This window comes from Lissotriton vulgaris, chromosome 10 (assembly GCF_964263255.1).
Source record: "Lissotriton vulgaris chromosome 10, aLisVul1.2, whole genome shotgun sequence".
In the NCBI taxonomy this organism is placed as follows: Eukaryota; Metazoa; Chordata; class Amphibia; order Caudata; family Salamandridae; genus Lissotriton; species Lissotriton vulgaris.
The window spans coordinates 947,140,320-947,167,047 of record NC_141698.1 but is presented as its reverse complement, the minus strand read 5'-3'; positions in this window follow the sequence as shown (position 1 = coordinate 947,167,047).

Here is a 26,728-nt window from a genome sequence, read left to right as displayed (position 1 = left end):
ACCAGCAGAAGGTCAGTGAATTGTAGGAATAAAATAATTACTCCACGAGGATTAGATGGAGCAGTTGAAGAAGACAGACGTGGGCCCAGTCTATGTGTTAGTTGTATATTCAGTTTGGCTGTAGGAAGGAGACTCAGAAACTGCGGCAAGAATGAAGAGAGGTATGCAACAGGGTTGTCACCTTCAAGTCCTTCCGGAAGACCATAAATGCGTATATTATTACGCCAATTCCTATTTTCCAAATCTTCAGTCGCTCTCCTTAATTGCAAAACTTCTTTCTCCAAAAAGGACATTTTTGAAGATGAATCTTTAACCTCGTCCAGATGTTGTTCTACCACATTTCCTGTCTAAGGTTTGTAGACAAGCGTTAGTTTCCTCAATAAAGGGACAGAGTACACGTATCTCCTCCAAAACAATGTCCAAGGAAACTGGAGAGACAGATTTAGGAGGAGAGGGAGGGTCTTGTTTAAGTCTCTTGCAGGTAGACAGAACTAACTGTGCTTAAGATGCTATGGTGAGATTCTGTGTGATAGCAGGACAAACCCCGTCTGGCAATATCTCAGAAATATGTTAGAATTTGGGAAGGGTAGTGTCGTTAGTGGCACAAGCAGTAGGATTGGTCAACTTTGATTTTTTGGTGTAGCCAAGTAAACGTTTGCTCCTACCCATGTAGCGTACTATGAGAAGCGCAGGAAAATAGTAGCATCACATAAAAGGTTATGCAAGAGTACCTCATAAAAAATCAGCAAATGCAGGAAGTACTGAAGACTTCACATGAGAAGCAAGAGTCATTCAAGAAAAATGCGTAAACATGCAGGAGTCTTCGTAAAAAATGAGCAACAGGGCGCCATTTAAAAAAACGTCAAGAAAAACAGTTGAGAGAAAAACAAAATGGCGGACGTTAGTGAGTTAAAAGAATCACCTGCAAAACGTTATTATATTTCCATGAGGAAGAGACTTGAAAAGGGCATCACTTTGAAGAAGAGATATTCTGATTCAGGAAACTGGCAGCATGTTGTGGAAACGAGCGCTGGAACCGCTCTAAAGTGAAATACGAGTCCGGCACAATGCGGAGCTTGATTTAATGGTATCATAATTGGAGGCACAATGGAATCCTGGGAATCAGGAATCAATATGGGTTGGGTAATAACAATGTCATTATCTTTTTTGGCCTTTTTTTGAATTATCAAGGTTTTTATATGTAGCATGAGGCAAAAATAGTTCCACATCAGAGTGGACAACACTACACTTCGCCTCATTGGCTGCCTGTTTAGTGTCAGCCATTCTAGCCCCCATATTGTTACTTTCATGGTTTGTCATTCCTACTGCATTGGTTAGATAAATGGTAATAGAATTTGGATTTTTAGATACGTTTGTATGCCAGTCACTAGCACCAGGATTAAGTTTCCGTTTAACCATTTTAAATAGTCTGAACACCAACAGGTCCTGAAGAAAAGTAATAGTCAAACTGGGAGATGTTTCCGAAACACAAAACCAAGAGGGGTGGGCTACCCTGCCCTTGATCGTCCGCAGAAGGGCCTGCACCATTCTGGAGAGGAGGTCCGGACAAGTCAGGAATCCCCTCTGTGACTATAGATGACCAAAGCCATAAACTACACCAAAGCCATACTGACTATCATGAAAATCATCACTTTAAATATATTGGTTGATTACTATTCTACTATGCTCTCTGTTGGTTAAAAGGTACTAACAGTAAAGTCGAAACCGAGGTGCACTCACTAGTATTACCCAGTGTAATCTATGAATCAACCTGAGAGTCTTAAGGGTGCTGCACTACTGTATTGTACTGGCTATACAATAAGAAAACAAGAGAAAGATGCAGATGGCAATCTGCATGTAGTGCATACTGTTCCTATGGAAACTGATTTCCAATATATCAATAATATAAATCACACAACACAACTTTAACTTAAATGCAATTAGCCAATTTTTTGTGGCAAATTTTCTTCAATGATCATAAAACAATTCCATCATTGTTTACATTACATCCTATTTACATATATAGTACACAAAATGCAAATGTGTCATTCTCTTGTTTTAGGGAAAAGCATATGTACATCAAATATAATAAAAAAATATGTCAATGATATTTCACAATTTTCATGTAATTGGAACATTAATACATTATCTCAACATTTCCAGAGCCCAATGCATTTCGGGAAATATTCTTCCCTTCATCAGGGGCAGTATCCTAAAACACAAAATGAGCAAACATCACAATTTTATCTAATCAAAAGGAAGAACAATAAGACACTCTATTTAGGTGAGTCCAAAACGTAATGTCTCTCTGTGTCATAAGCTATGATGTACCCGTGAGCGCAGGGCTATGAAGCATTCATGAAAAGTGGGAAAATGATCATGCACTCAAAGATATCGATCCAAGGGACCCAAATGAAAATTTTAAGCGGTTTTGCACACCTTCTTACTGGAGTGAAACTGTCGTGTTATATGACGCCCTTTAAAGTGGTGAACCAATACATGCAAATGTTATTTGCGTGTAAATACCGGTATTCTGGCTTTAGGAAATATTAAAAAAAGTAGTAAAAATGCCACGTGTCACAAACGTATACTGCAAAGCAAATAATAGTTGCCCATTACTGAATATATAAAGACGACGGGAAAGCTACTGACTTCAGTAGTCTCTATTGGTGCCACGTTTTGTCATCACTAACCTGCAGTGATGGAATGAAGAAAATGCCTCCTCTATTCTGTGGTTAGGATCATAAATGCTCCTAGTTCTAGCGACAATTCGCCATCTGTGGAAGATATATTATCTAGCATTAGTCTTTTTAACTACCATTCAAACTGTGAATAATTACTGCTTTGATGAAATCAGACCTACCAGTCTTCTTGTTCTAGCGCTCAGGAATCGATACTGTCAAATCCGAAAAAGATCTCCACCTCTAATTCCTAAGAGTTGTAAATAAAATCCTATTACTGCTCTACTCATGTAATGTGTTAGAAAAACACCTGAATAGTTTTACATGCTGACATACCTCCTAGAATATCAATGTAAGTTTCTCCTAGTATCTTCTTGGTCCGTATTCTGCTCTGTCATAGTGTAGATGGAGATTGGGTAACCGCGGATGGTTACCATACAGGTATAAAGTAGTCCCATGCCCGGAGAGGCGGTGACTGTGCCTCCAAGGATTATGGGAGATGTAGTCCTCAATATTAATAGACTTCCCAATGTGAAAGTAAAACCTGGCAACCAATTGTTGAGGTAGGAAACTATAATATTGAAAAAATTACGGACTTCTCCTAGAAGACTGAAAAATGTCCTGTATATATCGTCAAATGACGCTTAAGGAGTCGGAGGTAAACCTAATATAATTGTCAACGAGAGATAACCTCATAGCTGACTCTGTTGAACTGACACTAACATTCTCTCTCTGTTATACATGCAGTCTGTTTAGTTGTTGAACTTTTAATGCCCAATTGATAAGTACACACTAAAGGAAGATTCTACCTACGAGGTGTCCTTAGATGTATTTATAGTGCTTAATGTGTGCAAAACCTCTTGCATTTTTCCAATGAGAATCAATAAGGTGCTATATTCATAAAGTACCTAGATGCCTGATGGGTGTAGCCCTACATATACAGGTACTATTGATACTGATGTTGGAATGAATTCATTATCGTAATTATTCTTAGGTTACATACGTTCCTGGTCTTATAGCAACATACCAGTAAAAAGGTTAAAAGTTACTCCCAGACTCTCCTTAGCCCCTTGAAGGTCTTCACGCTTAATGTCAAGGGCCTAAATTCTCCCAATAAGTGGCGGCAAATGTGGCGCTAACTTCTCCAGCATAGTCCTGACATCATATTCCTCCAAGAACCTCACCTCTTACAAGTTGATGTGCAGCGCATGGTGCACCCTAAATACCCCCTCCAATTGTGGGCTGCAGCAGACACCAAAATGGCAGGGGTGGCGATTTTGTGCAGGAATGGCATCAGGCGGGGGAAGCTAAGCCCTTTAGGAGCAGGGATGGACGCTTTATTAGAGTAAGTGTTGGGATTGGGAGGCGTCTCTTTACATTGTGTAATATATATGCGCCCAACCAGATGCAAGACAGCTACCTCAGGACAATCCTGCGGGAGCACGTGCCACAGGGTGACCCCTCACTGTCCCTGGGGGGGGGGGGCATTTTAACCTAGTAGGGGACCCTGGAATGGATCGCAGTGAAGCCTCACTTAGTGGGATGGGGACGATGTCTTCAGCGCTACGCAAGCAGATAACGAACCTAGGCCTTTTGGATAAATGGCGGTTTCACTCCCCGGAGGTGCGGGACTATTCGTACTATTCCCATGTCCACCGCTCGTATTCCCGTATCGATTATCTATTTATCTCTCATGCACTGATACGGGTACATGCTAGGAGCTTCCATGTCTGACATATCGCTCTCTGATTATGCCCATGTTGTGCTGCTCCTGCAGGACCCGACAGCTTGCCCCACCCGTGATACGCGGTGGCGCCTGCCACCGTGTATTCTCAGGGATTCAGCCGATGTGGAAAGCATACGGGCTGCCATTGACTCTTACTTCGCTAGTAACGATCTCCCGGAGACGCCCTTTCCTGTGGTGTGGGACGCCTTCAAGGCCACGATCCGTGGGCACATCACCTCTCTCTCGATTGCACAGGCGCCAGAGGCCAGGCTTTTGGAAGATAACCTCTCAAAGGACATAAAGCTGGCCAAAAAACGGGATCAGGAACATTCCTCGCTGGCGTCTAGGTGGCGACTCGCAAACCTCCGGGGACAGCTCCGACTCCTGCGTACTAACAGGGCTGAAAAATGTTTGTTGGCTCTGAAGCAGGGGCATTTCGGAGGGGGGGATAAGGTGGGCAGGTTGCTGGCAAGACGTCTGAGGGCTTGGGCAGCAAAGGCCCATATAGCTAATATTCAGCTGCCAGATGGGACGAGAGTTACCTCGGAGAGGGATAAGAGCATGGCGTTCAGGGATTACTACGCCGCACTTTATTCGGCGGAGTCACTGTCACCGGATCTAGTAACGGACGTTCTGAACCGGTATACCTGGACGCCGATACACCCCCACCACACCATGATCCTAGAAGGTCCTCTCACCACAGAGGAGCTAACAGCAGCCATAAGGGATCTTCCTCTTTGGAAGACGACGGGCCGGACGGCCTACCCCTGTCCTTCTACCGCATATTCCAAGCACAACTTTGGCCCTATCTTTTGCGGCTGTACAACTCCTTTAACGACATGGACGGACCATCGTCCTCCATGGGTATGGCAGAGATAGTGCTCATACCTAAGCCGGGCAAGGACCCCACGCTTTGTGCTTCCTACTAACCCATAGCCTTGTTAAATACAGACCTTAACCTCTTGGCTGCTAAGACGTTTCCCCTCCTGTGCTGGAATTTGAGAAATTCTATTGTTCATGACAAGGTCAGCTCGTCATAAGCACAGCTCCAGTGTGCCTCATGACGAGCTGAGCTCGTCATGAGCAGGGAAGGGGTTAAAATTTATACTAAACTACTTGCGAAACGTCTGGATCCCCACATGCCGGGATCCGGATCAAGTTGGCTTTGTCCGCAATCGACAGAGGGCAGATAACGTGCGTAGAATTGGGAACGCACACCACTGGCATATACCGGCCTGCCTCCTGTCGCTTGACGCAGAGAAGGCGTTTGCCCGGGTGCAAAAAGTCAGGCTGGCACCATATCTCGCTTCTTAGGCCAGGATTAGGGTAACTGGGCAGCTTACTTAACCCTTCTCCATCCATAGGGGTACCAGGCAGGGTCGCCGTCTCTCACCCTTGTTGTTTGCCCATGTGGTGAAGCCCCTAGCGGAGCTGATCCGGCAGGCAACGGATATACACAGTATCTCACTTGGAGGTTGTGAGACAGGGTGGCACTCTTTGCAGACGATCTTATCCTTACATTAACGCGTCCCCAAGTGTCCGTCCCAGCACTAAACTCTCTGCTGCGGCTTTTCGAGTGGGCCTCAGTCCTTAAAATCAATCACAACAAATCTTGGGCCCTCAATCTTACCATTCCGCAGGAGGAGATACCACGCCTAGAAAAGCTTGCACCGTATCAATGGGCCTCCAACCACATCCGCCAACTAGGCCTCCAGTTGACTCCCTCCTTAGATACATGGACTCATGTAAACTGGCGGGAGTGTAGGAAGGTTGTCCTAGAGGAGCTACGGGGGCGGAAACAATGCCATGGTTGGGCAGAATCAATGCCATCAAGATGTCAATCCTCCCTAAAATTGTACATCTATTTCAATGCCTCCCCACACCTATTCCGCAGCATCACATATATGGCCTCCAACGCGAACTTCCGACATTTATATGGGGCGGGAGTCGACCACATTTTTCTCATAAGCTCCTCATGTTACCGCGAGATAGGGGAGGGCTGGCCTTTCCCAACCTCATGGATTACTATTGGGCCTTACACCTTCGCTTTGCGGTGGAATGGACGACGACTGAGAGCGAGAAGGTATGGCTGCATATTTGACCGGATGGTGACTGGGCGAACCATCTGGGACCTTACATGGCTCCACCGGGCGGCCCCTCTAGAACCGCTTATATAGCGGTGCCCACTAAAACTGTCCTGGATATATAGGACAAGGTGGCTGTGCGCAGAGGTCTCACGACGTTCCCTTCACTGCATACTCCACTGGAAGGGAATCGGTTATTCTCTCCGGCCCATCGCACGTGCGCCTTTGCTAAATGGGCGCAAGGGGGATGCACAGTGATCAGTGATCTGTACGAGGGGGGCACGCTCAAGATATTTGCCCAATGCAGAGAGGAGTTCCGCGTCCCATTCGAGGCGAGAATGCAATACGCCCAACTGAGGCACTGGGTCTCTGAGTGGGAGATGCGACAGGTGGCTACCCTTGCATTCACCCCCTTCTAGCGGCTGGTCCGTTCTTTTGAGGAATCCAAGGGTCTGATATCTCGGATCTATCAGATCCTGCAGCCCCCCCCTGCAACGCCTTCCCACCCATACCAACGGCAATGGGAGTCGACGTCCAACGTGGAAATCACGCCCTCGCAGTGGCACCGATTATGGCAGGATATCCCCAAAATCTATCGCAGTATCCCGCAGAGGGAGAATGCATATAAAATTATGACTCAATGGTACTGTACGTCTACACGTCTGCATAAGATGTTCCCTGCGTCTCCTACCTTGTGTTGGAGGTGTCTAACTGCATCTGGAGATTTCATTCATGTTTGGTGGGCGAGTTCCTCTTTGACCCTGTTCTGGAAGGAGGTCCTTAGCCATATTAGAGGGGTATTGGGATTCTCTCTGCCTGAGGCCACAAGCATGATTCTATTGGGCATCAAGCCTGCTAGTCTAAAGGCGCTCACCCGCAGTGACTGCATTCTGGCGCTTCACATGCTAGGGGCTGCTAAACAGCTCATAGCGTTATACTGGAAAAAAAACGAAGCACCCCTAGTCGCTGCTTGGTTTGTTCGTTTATGGCCTGTCATAGCTATGGAACTCTTCACAGCGCGGCTGCAGGCGCGCAATACTCGTTTTAAGGCTGTCTGGCAACCTCTGATTAAATATCTCTGTGCAATCGAGCATGCGTGTTACATGCCTGCCAAACTTAGGATGCTGCGCCTATTGAAGATGCTATAATTCCACCTGACACCGGTAGACTGCTCGCTTGTTTGAATAATCCACCCCCTAGATATTAGACTCCGCCTTACTATGTGCTGATATACGCTCCTCCCCCGCCCGCATACACCAGTCTTATTCTCGCTGCTCTGTCTTATCTCTTTTCTTATTCTTTTCACTCTTGAAGTTCGCTTACCCGCCTAAATCTGCCTGTCGTCTTTGGGCTTGTTGCCTGTGCGATAAAGTTACAGTTTTTAGAGGTCGTGTGCAATCCCACACCTAGATCATATAAGTCTATACACTATGTTATGCGGCCGGCCCCTCAAGGGTTGTAGGCGACATGCTGTGTTTAAACCTGCTCCTTGTCTTGTCTCCTTATATCACCAGTGAAACACCAACAGACGCGGCCAGCCATATATAGGGTTGTGGGCTTAATGCTGTGTACAACCGGACCTGTATTCTGTGTTTTCGCTTGAAAATAAAATAGATCTGAAACAAAAAAAGGTACTCCCAACAAACTTCCAAGTCATCGAGTTAATGGATATTACTAAGACTACCCTTGGGGTTGTATTAATTGTTCCAGATTGCACTTAAGTGCAAATCACTTTGTCAAATGGTTACCCAACTGGAGATCAACGGGTGCCAATAAGAAATCCATGAAGCATGTCAAAATTGAATAAAGCAATAGAAGACCAAGTAAAATAAATGGACATGCTTGGTATTGAGGTCACCCTCGGGTAGAGGGGGCTGATACAATTTAAACTTATTAGATTCGCTGGATGATCGTGGTGCTAACCATAGGCAATTCATCAAATGGATTAATTTTTGGGGAATATCAACATCGGCATCTACACAATATCAGAGAGGCAAATACATTTATTAGTTATGCAAAGGTATAATTGTCCTCCCTATTAACCAAGAAAGTGCTTTAAAAAAGTTTCAGGGGGTCAAATAGACAGGGCAAAGGACAATGTTCACAGTTCTTAGCCTGTATGATACGGTTTATTTAACTTTGACCGCTGTGTCCTTATGAACAGCAGACTTGTACACTGCTATGGAAAAGCAATAATGGCTGACTTCTCCAATAGTTGCCTCTTGGGAGAGAGGGGTGGGGGAGAGTGAGCAGACCAAGACAACCAATGGAGTGTGAAAAAGGCCGCTTTATTGGAACAGGTGCACATTTACAAATACCACAACCTCGGCAACCGCCTAACAATCTAAAACCATAACCAAGTTTGTTCGTTTTATTTCAAATCCCCAAACCCCGCCCCCACCCCTCACCCTCCATCACACCCGCCCCCACCCGTACATACCCAAACACATAATAAACCATACAAAACCCCAATAACATTATAACATCACATTACCAAAATCCTAAATACCAAATCCCAATTATAAACCAACTGATCCATATCCCCCGACCCATATTCTCTGAACACAACCTCAATCTGTATAAAACTTCCCCCAACAAGATCCCACTTCACAACTAACGGGTCCAAACCTGGCCCAAAACTGACAATTACAGAATAAACCGCCACCCAGAAAGCAGTGGGGAGAAAGACCGAGTAGGGAAAGAGCCCCACCTTTCTGCCCCCCAACCACAAACACGAAACGGGGGGGAAACCAATGGGAGGGAGGAGGAAAAGGGAAAAAACAGCAAAACAACGAAGCACGCACTATTCACCTACAAAGTGCTGAACCGCCAAACAGCGAGACAAGACCTCGCGCAGCTCCAGGAGGTACAAATCCATCCCCATCCGGGACAAATGAACACCATCACCCCTAAAAAATTCAACCGCATCATATTTTATATCGCTGTGGACGATACGCCCAAAACCCAGGTCTCTACAGAACCTAGAAACTTCCAAGTTAAGCTTTCTACGGGATTTATCAACCGCCTTCGGTTTCACAGCGTTCCTCCAAACCCTCCTGGGGACCAACTCCGTCCATAAAACATGACACCCCGACCACTGCTTATGTATCAAAGACAGATCTTTCTTCATTGCCCGGAGAAGAACGACACCCTTCACTGAACCCAAATCATTTTCACCCAGGTGGAGAACCAGCACATCAGGACAAACCCCACCTACCAACCAAGAATTGAGAGCAGGAATTAATTCTTTCCACAACATACCCCCTTTACCTTTCCACACAATGTTAAATAAACGTTCATTAAAACCTAATGATGTTCCAAAATAACTTTGTCGAGCTTGAACTTGCGCCCGTTTAACGAACGAATGGCCCAAGATCCACACCGTTAGAAAAGCAGCGCGAGGACCAGCCACGGAACCTGAAAAAGAAAACAGTATCAGACAGGCAAAACAGAAGAGGACGCATGCGCTCCACTAGATTCGCTCCTGACATAGCGCTGAAAGCAGTTAGAAGTCCAGCGCCCCAGGCCCATGATATCTTCCCTCGACCAACCCCTATGAAAAGCCTCTGTGGCCGCCCCAATCCTGAAAGAGTGTGTTCCATACAGCGTATCGTCCAAGCCAATATGACGCAGCGCTTTACGCAGTACCATGCGCAATTGATAGTTAGACACCAAGGAACCATTCATATGACGAAAAACCGGGTGATCCAAAACCCCACCCGACAGCTCCTTCCAGCAGTGGGCCCAACGTAAAGGGCACGTCTCCGGAGGGGAAACCGCCTCCAACCAAACCCCCTTGCCAGAACTTCTCTGATCCGTTTTCGAATGAGAGAGCCAAACATGGACTCCCCTGACCGACAGCTGAACGTCCCCCCACAGAAGACTTCGAGCAGATTTAGTTCCCAGCAGCTCAGACACCCGGAACGCACCAAAAAACATCCACACCATCAAAGTGGCAAACAAACAAGCTTCTACTCTATCAGTACATACAACTGGCAGTACAGAAATCACCTGAAACAGTTTTTGCCACGATAAAGGGGACCGAAGGGTTCGAACAGATCCCCGCTCCCGAGACCACGCTTCTAACATTCTCCTACCCAACTCCCCAGCCGACGGAGCATATCCCCACAACAGCTTCCCCATAAACGAAACACCTACCAGCTTGCCAGTAATGGTAACTCTGGATAAATCCCTGTCCATAAGACGCAAAATAAACTGAACCACATCTTCAGACCATTGCCAAGCCAGCTCTCTCTTACATGCACCCGACGCCAAAAACTCGTTCCAGGCCAACTCATACGCCAATTTTGTGGAAGGAGCCAGGGAACCTAAAACCAATTGAATAACCCGGTGTTGCCTACCGTCCACAGATGGTCCGGCATGGGAGTCGGCTCCTCGTCTGCCTCCAAAGCAAGCCCACGGAATCTCTCCCACTGTGAACGAGACAAAGCATCCGCAATGTCATTGTCCACGCCAGGAACATGCAGGGCCCGAAAGCAAACATCATACTTCAGACATCCCAACACAAACACTCTAAGGAGTTTTAGGATTTGAGGATCCCTGGCCGACTGTTTATTAATCACTTGAACCACAGCCATATTGTCAATGCGAAAAAGCACCTTTTTGTGGGCCAAAGCCTGACCCCACAAAGTAACAGCCACCACGACAGGGAACAATTCCAAAAAGGCAATACTCCTGCCTCTGTTCTTCCAGTGTTCCGGCCACTGCTGGGCACACCATTTTCCCTGCCAGTAAAGTCCAAAACCCTCACTGCCTGCAGCATCAGAGAATATTTGCACATCCCAACACCAGTCCACCTCCCGACATAAAGGCACACCGTTGAAAGAATGTAAAAAGAAAATCCACATGCGTAAGTCCTCCTTGACCCCTGCTGACAGCCTCACTCGATGATGTGGTAGGGAATGACCAGACAGAGCTCTACCCAACCTCCTACAGAAAGTCCTGCCCGCCCTGACCACCCTGCAAGCAAAGTTAAGGTGCCCCAGCAGAACTTGAATCTCCTTCACCAACACTTTTTCTTTGCCCACCATTGCTCCCACCAAATCCAGCATTTTCTGTTTCTTTTCAATGGGAAGATGAGCTTGCATCAAATGCGAGTCAAGTTCAATTCCCAAAAAAGACATGGTCACGCAAGGACCCATGGTCTTTTCGGGAGCCAATGGTACACCTAAATGACTCATCAAGGACTGAAACGTTGTGAGAGCATTATGGCAGACCAGTGAATTTGCTGCACCCACAAAGAAGAAGTCATCCAAGTAGTGCGTGACCAACTCATGTCAACTTTGTTGAGTAAAAAACCATTGCAGAAGCGTACTAAAGGTTTCAAACAACGCACAGGACATAGAGCAACCCATTGGCAGTGCTTTGTCCACGTACCATTTACCAAGGAAATGGATGCCCAGAAGACACCAGTCTTCAGGATGGACTGGAAGCAGTCGAAATGCAGATTTAATATCGCATTTTGCCATTAAAGCATCAGGGCCTGCCGTTACAACCAGTTGCATAGCCACATCAACAGAACAGTAAGACACAGAGGCAGCGTCATTGTCAATAAAATCATTCACAGACTCACCCTCCGGCCAGGACAAATGCTGGATGAGCCGAAACTGCCCAGGCTCCTTCTTGGGGACCACTCCAATAGGGGACACAATCAAATTCACAAAAGGCCAATCATCAAAGGGACCTGCCATTCTACCCTCACTCACTTCCTTATCCAACTTTGCCTGCACAATAGCAGGATGTTCGCTTGCCGACTTCAAATTTTTCGACCAACGTCTCAAACGAGATCCCTCATAACCTAACCGAAAACCAAATTGGAAACCAGATAACAAAAACGACCGCAGCTCCGCGGGCTCATAGTCCTGTAAAGCGGCAGCCAAATTAACGACATTAACCGGTGTACGAGCCTTTGGGCCCAGCACCGGCTGATGACTTCCCTCCCCTGGGAGCTGGTGGTTGCTGTGGCGCGACAAAAGCCCCTGTACTCTGCTGTGAAACTTGGGGACCTCCGGAAGGCCTGGGACCCCAACATCTGGACAAAGGATGATTTTTTCTGCCACATTGGGAACATTCGTGCCGGAACTTACAGAATTCTCTGTTACACACCCCTTTGTTAAAATCCCAGCACGTGCCTGTAGAACTGGCTCCCACCCCTCCCCGGGTGGGACGAGCCTGAAAGGGGTGATAAACTAAAGGAAGACCACTGGCTGTGAAAATAGTTCTACCACTAGCAGACGAACCCATGGTGTGCTGCCAAAGGTCAGTCTCCAACTCACCCCATTTCGCCTCGGGGTCCCAAGCCATGCGCGCCCTAAACTCCTCATCATACTGAGCCCATGCGAAATCATTTCTTGTAATTTGAGCCTTTCGAATGACATCCATATACTTAAATAATGATACGCAGCGCTCAGGAAACTTCTCACAATAGACGCTGGCATATATTAAAAAGGCCGCCGTCCAATTCTCAATATTTAACGGTACTTTAGGGCGCTTAGCCAATTCATACTCTTCCTCCTTAGAGCCTTCCTTGGCCCGAACCTCCCTGTGTAACAATTTTAGCAGTTCCACATACTCACCGTTCCAAATACGTTCTTTTGTACTGAGCATTAAATGAGCCCCCAGGGGCTTAGTAACCCCCATATACGGCAACTTTTTAATTTTTTGCTCTTTACTGTGTAACACATTTTTAGAAGTGCCCAAACCAACAGTGGAAGCGCCACTATCCACTTTAGAGCTTGTACTTATATCATCACCGTTTGTGCCCACACCTTGGTCTCTAACCACACGACCTTTGTATAGTTTACCATCACTTTCACTAGAGACCAAGTCCACACCAATACCAATAGAGACCATGTTTGGCCGCACAGTATGTACCACAGTCTCACCTGGGCGTAATAAAGGAGGCTGACTGGATTCCGTCCTCCACTCCGTATGGGAACCGTCGTCTGCCCTCCGAGGAGCCCTCACCGAGGGGCTGAGCACTCGTGGCCTTGACGACTCTGCATGACTCCGCACCACTGGTGCCTGCAACACACTGTGAGAGACATTAGAATGCCCCCCCCCAGACACCACTTCCCGTACCTCGCCCTCCTCGGGGCTGTCCTCGTCATAATCCAAAATTAATGATTCTTCCAACTGGGAAGGGGTAGGTACAACAACTGATTTCTGAACTGTCTCAACCGTTTTAGACCGACCATGGGCCTTACTAGCCCTCACACTTGACCTTGGCGGGGAGGCCGACTGTACACGCCGGTACGCTCCTCCGCTATTACCACTTACAACTTGCTGATTTCCTGGAAAAATTAATGCAGAATTACGACCACCACGGGGCACAAGAGAGGTCGTGCATGACCCGCTCTCATGAAAAGCGCTGGGCTCCTTCGTTGAGGCTGGTAAGGTCGCGCTTGACCTGCGTACACCGCCTATGTCGAATTCCCTCGTTGGGGCCATCGAGGTCGTGCTGAACCTGCGTGGGATGGCCGCGACGAGATCCCTCGTTGGTATGGGACGTGCCGCGCCAGGCTCCACCCGCACTTCTCCTCGGCGTGATTGGGCTGCCTGCCGCCCTGCCAAGTCTGCTGCTCCCGGGCGAACTCCAACCTGCAACGAAAAAGGCCGGACTGGTGTGCCGGGTCCCTTACTAAACACAACTCTAGGAACAGAAGTCAAACCACCAACTCGACCACCAAAACCCTGACCAGCTTCTGTAAAAACCACAGAACCACCTGCGCCTTTTCTTTTTAAAGCATCACTTAGCTTAGGAGACGGCTCGCACACTTCTTCATCCGAACTAACATCCAACAATGCTTGTATAATCTGCGACGCAGGGACCTGAACTGACGAATCTTGAACCCTCGCTTCCTCCAAGGAACCCCTTGCTGCAACCCTCCTATCCACATTGAGTCCAGGAAACTGAAAATCCCCAGACAGCACATGAAAAGAACCACCCTCGCCAGAACCCTGCTGAAAAGAGGCATCACCACGCCCCTCCCCCCCAGAAGGGAAACCTTCTAAAACCCCTAACGGACGGAAACTCACTGCAGGAAGACCCACGCCAAAAGGATCCCCTCCATGAAACGACCCATCTTCACGCCCAGCTCCCTCCACCATCCCCATCTGCGCCCATTCCCCCTCGCCCAGAGAACCACTACAAACAGAAACCACTTCCCCCCTGTTAGAAACCGTAGGGGAAAACAATAAAGGACTACTCTGGTCCCTAACCGTCGCACTACTCACAACCAAACCAGAACTCTCCGAAATAACAATACCAGGCAGCAACGATAAAGGCTGTGCAATAGAAGCACCCACTGGACCCGCGTCAACCGCCACAGGAGCTGTAACTACGTGCTGACGAATAACGCTCTGGGGAGCGACAACCTCGGACACAACCTGCACCTGACCGTCCTGTAACGGTCGCGGCGCCACAGTTTCAAAATCCAAAATGGCCTCCGCCCCCCCTCCACCAGTGACGTCAGTAACCGCCACCGCAGAGGCCGAAGCAGAGCGACGCGTGCAACCACGCTGTCTAGAAGCACGACGGCCTCGCAAAACAGGAGCAGAGGCCGCCCTGTCGCGAATACCGACCGTTGAAACCTCCGCCGGCACAGTGTGAAATTCACCCTCCAAAACCACACCACCCAACGAGTGATCCAAAATACTAGACGGGTCCGAAGACCCTGAGTCACTCCCACGGCGAGACCTCGCACCCGCCCTCCTAGACCTAGAGCGACCCCGTTCACTTACCCCGTCCTGTCTCCGACGTTTTGGGGAGAAACACGCTGCCACCGCAGCCGACACCCTCGCCGAAGCCTCCCGCTGGGGACGCGGAGGCTCAGCCTGTACCCGGTCACCTATCACCAGGTCCAAACGACCCGCCTCGCTGAGAAGACGGATAGCTTCAAGTACACGATAATCCTCTCCAGCCATGATAATCAAAAGAGATCACTACAAGAGGGAAGAGAAAGAACTACCAAAAAACTCTGACAAAAACTAGCTAGGAATAAACCGGCCACCAGGTCACCTAAGCCCAAAATGGTGCCCGGGAAAAGGAGCCCCGCCCATTTATAGGCTGGGCTCCCAATCCAACCAAAAATAGCCCAAAAGAAGCCCAAATGGAATCTGCTAGAAAAAGGGGCCCCACCCAGATCTCCCAAACCGCCCGGGGGAGGAGACCTCCCAGGGGTCGGCTGCCCTCCCCCAAGCCCCCCTTGCTGCTCACTCTTCAAGCTTGATTTTATTGTCAGTTATTGTCTGGCACTTACATTTATCGTATAGCCTCAGCCCAGTGTGCTTGAAGCATCTGCCACTCTCCCTTCGGTCAAAGACTAGGATAGCTTGTGAAACCTGCAATATTTTTTAAATCAATAAAGCACTGGAGGCTGGTTTTGAATGAAATGCTGCTGGTTATAATACCCGGATTGTGACATTAGTGACTACTGCAACATATCAGTTACCCAGCTGATACATTGTTGTTTTCTCTTCAATGAAAGGGCTTCCACAGTGAATAAAAGGATGAGTATGAGGGGAAAACGTAAGCTCACTCCATATAGTTACTAAACAGTAACAGATCTGCATTAGACAAGGAGTGCATGTGGGTCATCGAACAGCATTAACTACCCTAGAAAAACTTTCAAAGTCACGAACAAGACAAAAAAAAAAAAGAAATGAAAAGTGTCAAAATAAGGAGGACTGTTAACTCAATCAATCCCAAGGTGATCGACAGAGCACCTGCAAATGGACACAGTACCTCAACAGCTTTATTTACAGAAACGGCACCGAGAAGGAGTTGGCAGTTTTATTGCACTAGTTACAAACACTGAGGCCTATTCTCACTCAGATTTTCCATATTTTGATGTGATTTGGAAATTCGGTTTCATCTACTTTGTGGTGGTTAAGAATATTTTCTACTTTTGTCCCAGTACAGAATGCTAGCTCATAAAAGAGGCATACTGCATGGAGAATAAATCCACGGCTGCCTTTGGGATGTGCGGTAGGAACTCCTGGCCATGTTTTATGAGAAGCAAGGAAGTTAGACTTTGGACAGTACACAAGCTGCACCTTTATGACGTGAACGGCTTTCCCTATAAAAGTACATTGACGTGTATAGTTGCAGGATGTGCAAATGTTCATAACTAGTTAACATATATGCCAAGGTCAGATGATATCAACATTCGCATGGTTCAGTCTTTTCCTAGTGGAGCTCAATGGCTATCTTCTATTGAAAAGATATCTTAATGCACTTCATTAGAAAAAAAAAAGTGTAAACTGAGGCTTAGGAGAAAGATTTGAACAAATCTGACAAAAAATGAAACACTTAGGGGTCTATTACGATGTGGGGCGGACAACGCAACGGCTAAAGGGGCCGCCCGCCATAGGTGCGGCGGTCCCGCCATTCACATCAGGATGTGCCCGCCACACTGGTGGGCTCATCTTGCATTTTGTACATTGCAGCGGGCGGTGCTGTAAGCAGCACCCGCCGCAATGTACAAAATGCATGTAGTGCATTTGCATGCACAACGTGGCAGGCAAAGCGCGGTGCCTGCCACCTTGTGCATGCAAATGCAGGGAGGTACCATAGGTACCCCCCCATGTGCACCCCCCACTCCCACGCTGGGGTCCCACAAGGGGCCCCCTACAGGAAGGACTGCATGCCTTTCCAAAAGAAAAGGCTGTATCTGCATTCATCATAATATGGATGGCGGTGTCTAGCAGACACCGCCACCATATTCTGCCCTTTTCCGCCCGGCCCACTCGTCGACAGGCGGAAAAGTGGCGGACGGTCTTCCCGTCCGCTGCGGACCCCTCAGCCATCCTAATATGGTGGGGGGTCATTCTGCCAAGGATAGCGGGCGGATCACTTCCGCCGGACTGGCGGTGGTTACAGCTGGTCCGTCGGGGACGATCCGCCCACCATCCTAATAGGCCCCCTAGTTTGAATACAGTGGAAGACAAGTTTTATGTTTATTACCATACTATCTGCTATTGTGGAAAATATTACTTTGTATCTTCTGCTACACTTATAATACATCTTACTGGGTCCAATAAATTTGGCTGAATGATTCAGAGCTTTGAGCTAAGTACTGTACCTCAAGGGGAGCATGCACGTGGACAGAGAACAACGATAACCAGTGGTGCAACAATAGCCTCCACTCTCCGGGAGCCCCTAAGATACAGGGGCCCCTCCAGCACCCTTCAAGGCAGGGTCGTAGCTTTGAAGGGGGTCGGGCAGGGCCTGGCCACTTTTTTTTTTGTTTGCTCGACCTAAAAAATACTAGCTTTGCCTTTGTTTTTCGTTATTTGCCATATTATTATTGGCACATGGGCCTGTTCTTAGAATGCTCCGCATAAATTGCAAATGTAATTGCATTTATATAGCATTTACTACCACTGACGAGGTGTCAAAGAGATTTTTCGGCGAGTAGCACGCTACTCCAAACCCAAAAAGGATTAGTGGTGAATTAGTATAGGTAAATATGAAATTAATTTGAGCGGTGGACCTGTTAGTGTTTTATTTGGTTGAAAAGGATAGTGGAGGGATAGAAGAGGGAAGGGTTTGCATTTATACACCGCTTGCTACCCATGATGAGTTGTTGAAGCGCCTTTTAGGAAGTAGCAATCTACTTCGAAACACAAAAAGGATTAGTGATGAATTAGTATACAGAAATATGAAATTAAATTGAGCGGTGAACATGTTAGTCTATTATTTGGATTGAAAAAGGGTATTGGGGGAATAGAAGAGGGAAGGGTATGCATTTATATTTATATAGCTCTTGCTACCCCTGATGAGGTGTTGGGGCATTTTTTCAGCAGGTAGCACACTACTCCAGAACCCAAACAGGATTAGTGGGGAATTAGTGTTACAGCAAACAAGTGATGGACGGAATGCTGATAAAGCAAACTTTCTCCCCTAGTTAAAAGATCTGGGTTAAATCCATTGTTCTTTTACCCACTATGCCACCCCAGTTTGGACCCAGCCATATGCAAATCAGTCTTGACCCTGTGCCCCATGGGAACAGTCCAGACCGAACTGCCAGGCCAGGTCCTCCCTGGACCAGAAACAAGCATCCTGGGACCGGTTTCATGTCACCCTTCTTCAGCCAGGCTAGCTTGAATCCAGTGGAACGGTGAGCAAGGGACCAACGTCTGGGCACACCCATTCCGTTTAGGGCGAAAAGTGTTACAGCAAACAAATGATGGACCAAATGCTGACAATGCAAACATTCTCCCCCAGTTAAAAGATCTGGGTTAAATCCATCGTTCTTCCACTATGCCACCCCAGTTTGGAGTGGGGAATTAGTACTTTTTTTTAGAGTAGCTCATAGAAGTAGAAGGAGGTTAGGGGTGAGTAAAGGGTCGGTGGAGGGCGGAAGAGTCAGATGGAAGGGTTTAGAAAGGCTTGGTTGGGAAATCTGAATTGTAAAAGAGGTAGGAGATGATACAAGGAGGGGTAGAGGACGGAAGAGTCTAGAAAGGGTTATTTTGGGGATCGTAGTAGTAGAATGGTGTTGGATAAGTGAGAGAGTGACAATAGAAGATATATTTAGAGGTTTAGGACAAGAAATAGGTGAGAGTCTAGAAAAGGTTATTTTGGGGATCAGAGTAGTAGAATGGGGTTTGAGATGAGTGAGAGAGTGGAGGTAAAAGATATACTGAGAGAGGTATGGGGTAAGAAATAGGGTAGTGCATTGGAGAGAGAGTAGTAGAATGAGGCTTGAGAAGAGTCAGAGTGGAGGTAGAGGATATATTGCGAAAGGTATAGGATGAGATATAGGGTACTGCATTGGAGATGCTGAATTAGAAGCAAAGTAATAAATATAAAGATGAATAATTCCATCCAAGGTATATATTTATTAGGAAGGTAATATATGTAGATTTAAGTTGCATTTATATTTAAATGCATTTATCATGCATAACAGATTGCACTATCTGTCTTGACGAAGGAGTGGAAGATGGACGGAGAGTAGTCCCCAAAAGGAGTGGAGGGTCAGGGCAGTAGCACATGTGACATTTCCCTCTGGGCCCAAATCGAAAAATAAACTGAAAAGAGAAATAGAGGCGGGCCCAGGGCTGTGGGGCGTGCCCTTTTTTACCCTTGCTCGACTCTGCCAGCAGTGTTCTGGAGTCTGTCCACTACTCTGCACAGCTCAGGGAACAGCTTTCATTGCCTACACAGGCAGTGCAGGACCCAATAGTACTGAATGTAATGTACCTGCAGCCTGGCCCACATTTGTGGAATGCCACATTCCTGTTAGTGCAAGAGCTGCCCTTTCCTGTAGCATTTGTGTCACAGGATTACCTAATACCCCCTTGGTGCTACAGCAGCTGCATCGTAGCATTGCAGCACACCACTCTCCACCTGCATTTGCTCTGTTTGAAGCACCAGTGACCAGGACAGCTACAGGTAGTCCAGCAAGACAAGGAATCAGCGGCTCTCATATTGTACAACTGAGTGAGGAAAGGGCAACTGCTGCACTGCTGGTAAGTTATATATTAATAAGAGGCGAAAGGACCTCTTTCTCATAAGAGGTGGGTTAACCAATAAATTAATACGGAGTGTCCAAACCAGAACCAGTCAGGCTTGGCTCTAACAAGCCCGTACACGATACATGGGTCATGAACATTTCTTGCAGGTAAATTATGCAGGAATGTCATAATATGATAAAACCTCTTCAAGATTCAAAACATTTTTAAAAAGTGTTTCACTATAATATATCAGATTATATCACTGCATTGAGAGCCATTTATTACAAATGATGGTTTTATACCCACCCAAACAACAGTGCCATAATGAACACCAAGGGGGTGATTACGATGTAGGGTGGATCGCCACCTTACGCATGGCAGTGGCGATCCGCCCTACATTTCCCTCTGCCCGCCACCCATTTCCCCCGCCATATTAATATGGCAGGGGGGACCCCGGTGGACGGAATGACTGTCCGCCGGGTGTTCTGCCGGTCGACTTGTCGACCGGACGGAAAAAGATCACAATATGGTGGCGGTGTCTGTGAGACACCACCATCCATATTATGATGAGTGCGGTAATGAGCCTTTCCATTGCGGCAACGGCTTGCGGTCTTTGCTGTTGGGGGCCCGTAGCGGGCCCCCGTGGTGTTGGGGGGTGGAGGGTGCACCCTCATTACCATGCACTACGTGGCAGGCACCATGTGGTGCCTGCAATATAGTGCATGGGAATGCTGTGCACAGTCCATTTACACTGCGAGTGGGTCTGCAGCCAGCACATCCACCTGCAATGTAAAGGGGCCTAATTGACATGGCGGGCCTGCTGCGACTTTGGCGGTCGGTCCCTGGCTCCCCTACGGAGTCCGCCCACCATCGTAATGGACCCCTAAGTGATTTTCCCAGATTTACAGGATGTGAGCCGGTTCCCCAGTTCCAAAGTTGGCAGCTCTGGTTGTTACGCCACATCTTCTCCCCCACATTTACATTATGGCCTATTAAATCAAACAGAAGACCTTTTTGTACTGTGCACATCTTAAACCCACATATTCAAAGGTGCTCTCTTATGCGATAAGGAAAAAAAAAGGTGTTAGTTGGGAATAAATAAAAATTGCCTTCAATCACAAAATTTCTCCAACCAGGAAGGAGATTGATCCCATGTTTTATAATTTCAAATCGTGCAATTCACCTGCTAGATTAGAATATCTGTCTCTCATCTGTCTGTTATACATCAATGGTTAATGCTTTGACGTTATTTCCTAATTCTGGGCAGCAGAATAGTTTCCCCCTTAAAATATCAGATTAAATCCCTGCCCTGAGAGGCACTTAATGATAGGTTTTAAACTTCAGCTTATAAATATTCCTGTCCCTCTCAAAGATCGCAATGCCATTAGTGAACAATAATAGGCAAGTCAGTTGTCATGTGTGCCCAACATTATAACCTATTAAACTAAATACCATAGGTTTGTGTTCAGTGCACATCCTAAAGTCACCTATTTTAAGGTTCTCTTTTGTGATAAAAAAGATAAAGATGGCACGTTAAACCAGATCTTTGCCTAGGATCACACAATTTGGTCAAGCGAGGAAGCCGGCACTGTAGTCTCTAGTTAGGAATTTCTTTATCTCCTGTTTTACAGCAAAGGTTAATACTTTTTAAAACAATACAGCCAGAAGTGCACCAACATTCAAAATGTATTCAATGATTATAAATGCGTTCTTTTTCTACAACCAAACATTTATCCAAACAAAATTATATAAATCCATAAGTGATCTTCGTTTATTGATTCTTCTTAACTATACTTCAAAAGCCAAACAATGCGTTTTGTCCAACAACAGTGGACTTCTTCAGGGCATAAATATGGTAAAAGCGATACATGTTATGTGATCAAATTCAGTGCGGTGCATATGAGTCCACCCAATGTAGTGTATGCAAGAGTACCCACGATAAAGAATCCAATGATAAAAGGACTAGGAGTCATAAGTTAGTTGACATCCCGCCACAGCAGCAATGGTACATATGTGGATCCCATGTTCCCAGTGTGAATTACACAAGAGGCATATCAGCCGCAGCTCTTACATTTATTACAGATATCATGAATACATTTTGAATGTTGGTACACCTCTTGCTGTATTGTTTAAAATAATGTTCTCCCTATGGTTGGTAGCACCCTTTGAGCAGAGGATGTCTACAGAGAGTCCACACGTCATGATATATATCCTTCGAGATAAGATTTGGGGATATAGCCCCAAGGGTGCTGCATGTTGCTTCGGTCCAATGCTCCCTTTCTTTAAAGATTTGACTTTAATTCTTGCTGCCTGGGCTTAGAATGTGATCAGCATGCAGAAGCTACATTAAAGACTGTCTCATGTTGAGCTTAAGTGCCCAAGAGGAACTCAATCTGAGCTACAGCATGCATCTGGCTTGTACATTCAGTAGATTGCCACATTTACTTTCTCTCCACTACAACCTGCACTGCAGTGGAGAAAGTGTCACTGAGTTGGTTAACTAAGTTCAGTCTCCACATGGCTTAATCTGCTGTTTATTAAACTGGCACCATCTTCACAGTGCTCTGAAGATATTATGTAGTATGTAGGGCTATGCAGGTGTAACAACACACATTCTTTAATATTGTGTGGATTCAGTGCTTAATTAGGTAAACAATAAGTAATGAGTCTCAAAGTTTTGCTCAGAAGCTCATGTTCAGCACCACCAAAGGTCAGGGTGCTAAGTCTTTTGTACACTTCATGCTTCTATAATCCAGCACCAGACACTGCCTGTCTGGCTATCTCACTCTTTTAGGTTCTTTTCATCCCTGTTTCTCCCTTTGTCACTGTTGTCCCTATTTCTCTTCATCCTTCTTTCCCCCTTTTGTGTTTTTCTCTCTCTTGTCCTCGATCAAAGTCTGTTGAAGAAGAATAAGTGCCAGTCCCTAAAAATCGGTGCCAGTGGGCCCCGACTGCAACCATTGTCTTAAAATAGGCACTAACTGGACCATGCCTGTGTACTAGGTGAGGGAGAAGTTTCACATGTAACGGAGTTCACCTGTCGTAATCTTGTTATAGAGTAGCTCAATGGGACCTGGAACACTGTTTATTTCTAGTAATTGTAGGGTGTCCAGGTTTTCAAAACCAAAAACCAGGACAACCAGTAAGTGTCACCACAGAAATGATGTTGAGGCAAAATATTGAGTGGGAAATATCAACTTGTATAAATATAGAGTAAAAAATATTGTGACATCGACATATCGTCACCAAGAATATCGCTGTCAAGAAAATCGATTTTAAGGTAAGTAATATCGATTTTTAAAATAGTGAAGCTATTATTATTGTTGTTCATAATACTGTTCTTAAGTTATTGTTATGTATTTTGGTATATATTTAAAATTTATATGATGTAATTTTTTGTATAATTAATACTTATGTTTTTTAATGTACTTGTAAAATATTTAGTAGTTATTAAATTTAATGTAAGTAATTTTTGTGATTTTCAGTTCTGTAGTGGGTTGTGGGTGTTTAGGGGCACAAGGTGGGAAGTAATTTATGCATAATAATGATTAATGTTCAATTAATATTTTTTTAAGTAATAATCAATTGTATTAATAGAGTATTTTTTTTAATTTAAATATTAAGTGCGAGTTGTGGGGCTTACAGGGGTACAAGGTGGGAAGCAATTTAACTTTAATTATTCAGTAATTAATTGTTAATTATTATTAATTATTTAATTGACAATTATGTAAATATGGTTCAATACAATTATATACATTTTATGTGTAGGTTGTAGGGTTTATGGGGTACAGGATATGAAGTATTTACATTGTGATTAATTAATAATTAATTGTTAATTAATATTAATTATTTAATTGATAATTAATTATGTTAATTTGTAAATATGTTTTTCATTTTAGGAGTTGGTTGTGGTGTTTATAGTGACACAGGGTGGGATGAAAATTAATTCTAACAAAAACAGGTCAGAACTACTAAAGCAGCCTTCTACGGAAAAAGAATTAGTGAGGCAGAATGCACATCAAGGGAACTCTTTAAAATTTACAAAGAAATCTCAGCTGTCTCGCTTTCCAACTCTCCAGAAACTGACTCTGTGATGGAATGTAACAAGGTGGCAGCATTTTTTTGCCAACAAAGTCAAGAAGATATACAGCTCCTTTTCCACTCATCCTGAGGCTGGAGAAACCTTCATAGAAATGAAGGAACCAGCGATGACAATGTTAAAACCGAAGCTAGAATGCTTTACTGTCCCGCAAAGTAAAGAACTTGTTACCATATGCTCTAGCATAAAATCAGGTTCCCCTCTTGACCCCGCTCCTCCAAGGGTTCTGGCCGCAAGTATAGCCACTTTAGAACCATACATCCGCCATGTCCTTACTACATCTTTCGAATCTCAGACCCTGCCTAGGAAATGGAAAAATGCAATTGTACTACCCATTAGGAAAAAACCTAATGTAAACCATGATGTCCTAGAGAACCTACGACCAATCTCTCTGCTACCCTATACCGCCAAAATTGCTAAGAAAATTGCAAATGTGCAACTGATGACATTTGCGGAGCAGAATAATCTTTTACACCCCTCCCAATCGGGCTTCCGGAAAGGCTTCTCTACTGAGACGGCCCTATTAAGAGCCACCGAAACTCTCCGTCAAGGAGCGGACGCTGGACTAACCATGGCACTGGTCATGCTAGATCTAAGCGCAGCGTTCGACACTGTAGCACATATCACCTTGCTACAGTGTCTGAACAGAGGAGGTGTGACCGATAGAACACTCGGTTGGCTGAAATCGTTTCTAACATGCAGAAGCTTTCAGGTTCAACGGGGCTCATTTCGGTCTGAGGAGTGGGTATTGGAACAGGGAGTACCACAGGGCTCTGCTCTAAGTCCTACCCTTTTTAATCTATACATGGCACCCCTGGCGGAGTTGGTTCAATCGTTCGGCGTAGAGATTGTATCCTACGCCGACGATACTCAGCTCCTACTCACTCTCACTCAAACTCCGGCTGCTGAGGCTAACAATTTCAGAGCCTGTATGCAAGCACTGGCCACTTGGATGGATACGCACTGCCTTAAATTGAACGGATCCAAGACGGAAGTCTTGGTGGTAGGCGGTGATCAAAGACACTGGACATGCGATTGGTGGCCAAACTGCCTAGGCGACATGCCAACACCATGCACTGAAGCAAAAAACTTAGGGATATGGATGGATCCCACACTCTCCTATGAGACACACATCAACCGTCTAGTAGGCAAGTGCTTTGGAGTCCTAAAAACTCTCAATAAAACCTTAGATCTCCTTCCTTTAGAGGCTAGGCGCACTATGACCCAGGCACTAATCACTTCACGCCTCGATTACGGGAATGTCCTGCTCTTGGGAGCTTCTAGTAAAAGCATAGGACGACTGCAGGTACTGCAAAATGCTGCAGCTCGCCTAGTGCTTAGACTCCCACGAAGGGCTAACTCTAAAGCCACCCTGGATGCCCTCCACTGGCTCCCAGTGAAAAAAGAATAAAATACAAAGCACTCCTCATATGCCATCAGATTATCTGGAGCAAAGCCCCCGGATATCTGTCAGGTCTGGTTACCAGATACGAACCACGCAGATCACTAAGATCTAGCGATACGGGCACCCTTGTGACCCACCGATACAGGAGAGAAAAAATGGGAGGCCGGTCCTTCAGAGTGACGGCAGCCACAGCATGGAACAAACTTCCAATCCATCTCCGCCTAGAGCCTTCAGAAAATATTTTCCGACGAAAACTTAAAACTTTTATTTTTTCCTTATAGCCCACCTCTGCCCTTTTTGCCTCGCTCTGTCCACTCCCCCCCTTATGAGTTTATGCCTCTCTTTTTTAGCGCGGGGACACGCCGAGATGGCGTATTTTTCCATGCGCTCTACAAATGTCATTATTATTATAAGTATTTAATATTTGTATTTAATTATGATTATTTAATTTATAAACAATTACGTTAATTGTGTAATTAAATATTTTAACTCAAGTTTTAGGTGTAGGTGTGGGTTTTGCTGGGTGTATGGTAGGAAGTAAATACAATTTTAATTTGGTTACAATAATTTTTAATTAATCATTTTTAAAGTTTACATATATTATGTTAATTGTTAAATTAATCTGTTACTACATTTTAGGAGTGTGTTGTATATTTTGAGGGCGTATATTGTGGAAAGTAAATTGCATTTAATTAAATAGTAATTCATATGTATTTATTGATAATTCATTTGATAAATATGTATTTTAACAGTGTAAATAATTAGGTTTTTAAAGTTAGGTTTTAGGTGTTGCTTGTAAGTTTTGCAGGGGTATCTGGTGGGCAGAACTAAAATAAATAGTATTTAATAAATTATGTTTAGTTAATAAATAATTTTAAAATAAAAATATTTTCTTTTTGGGAAAAATATTTTTGGATTTAAAATTTTATAATATTTGTCATTATTATTTATGATATATATTTAACATCATAATATGTATTTATATATGTATTTGTTTATTTCTTTGAAATTATTTTATTGTTTTGCAGAGAATTTGTTTGTTTCTAATGTAGTACTGACTCCAGCGGAAATATTATTATTTTTTCTTTCTGTGATCCAACACTTTTCCTACTGTTTCATTGACTGGAGTGGGAGTAGTAAATTGTGCCCCTGTGCAATCCATCACGTTCCCTACTGTTGCTCTGACTGGAGTGGGAATATTACATTTTACCCCTTCGCAATCCAACACTTTCCCAACTTTTGCACTCATTG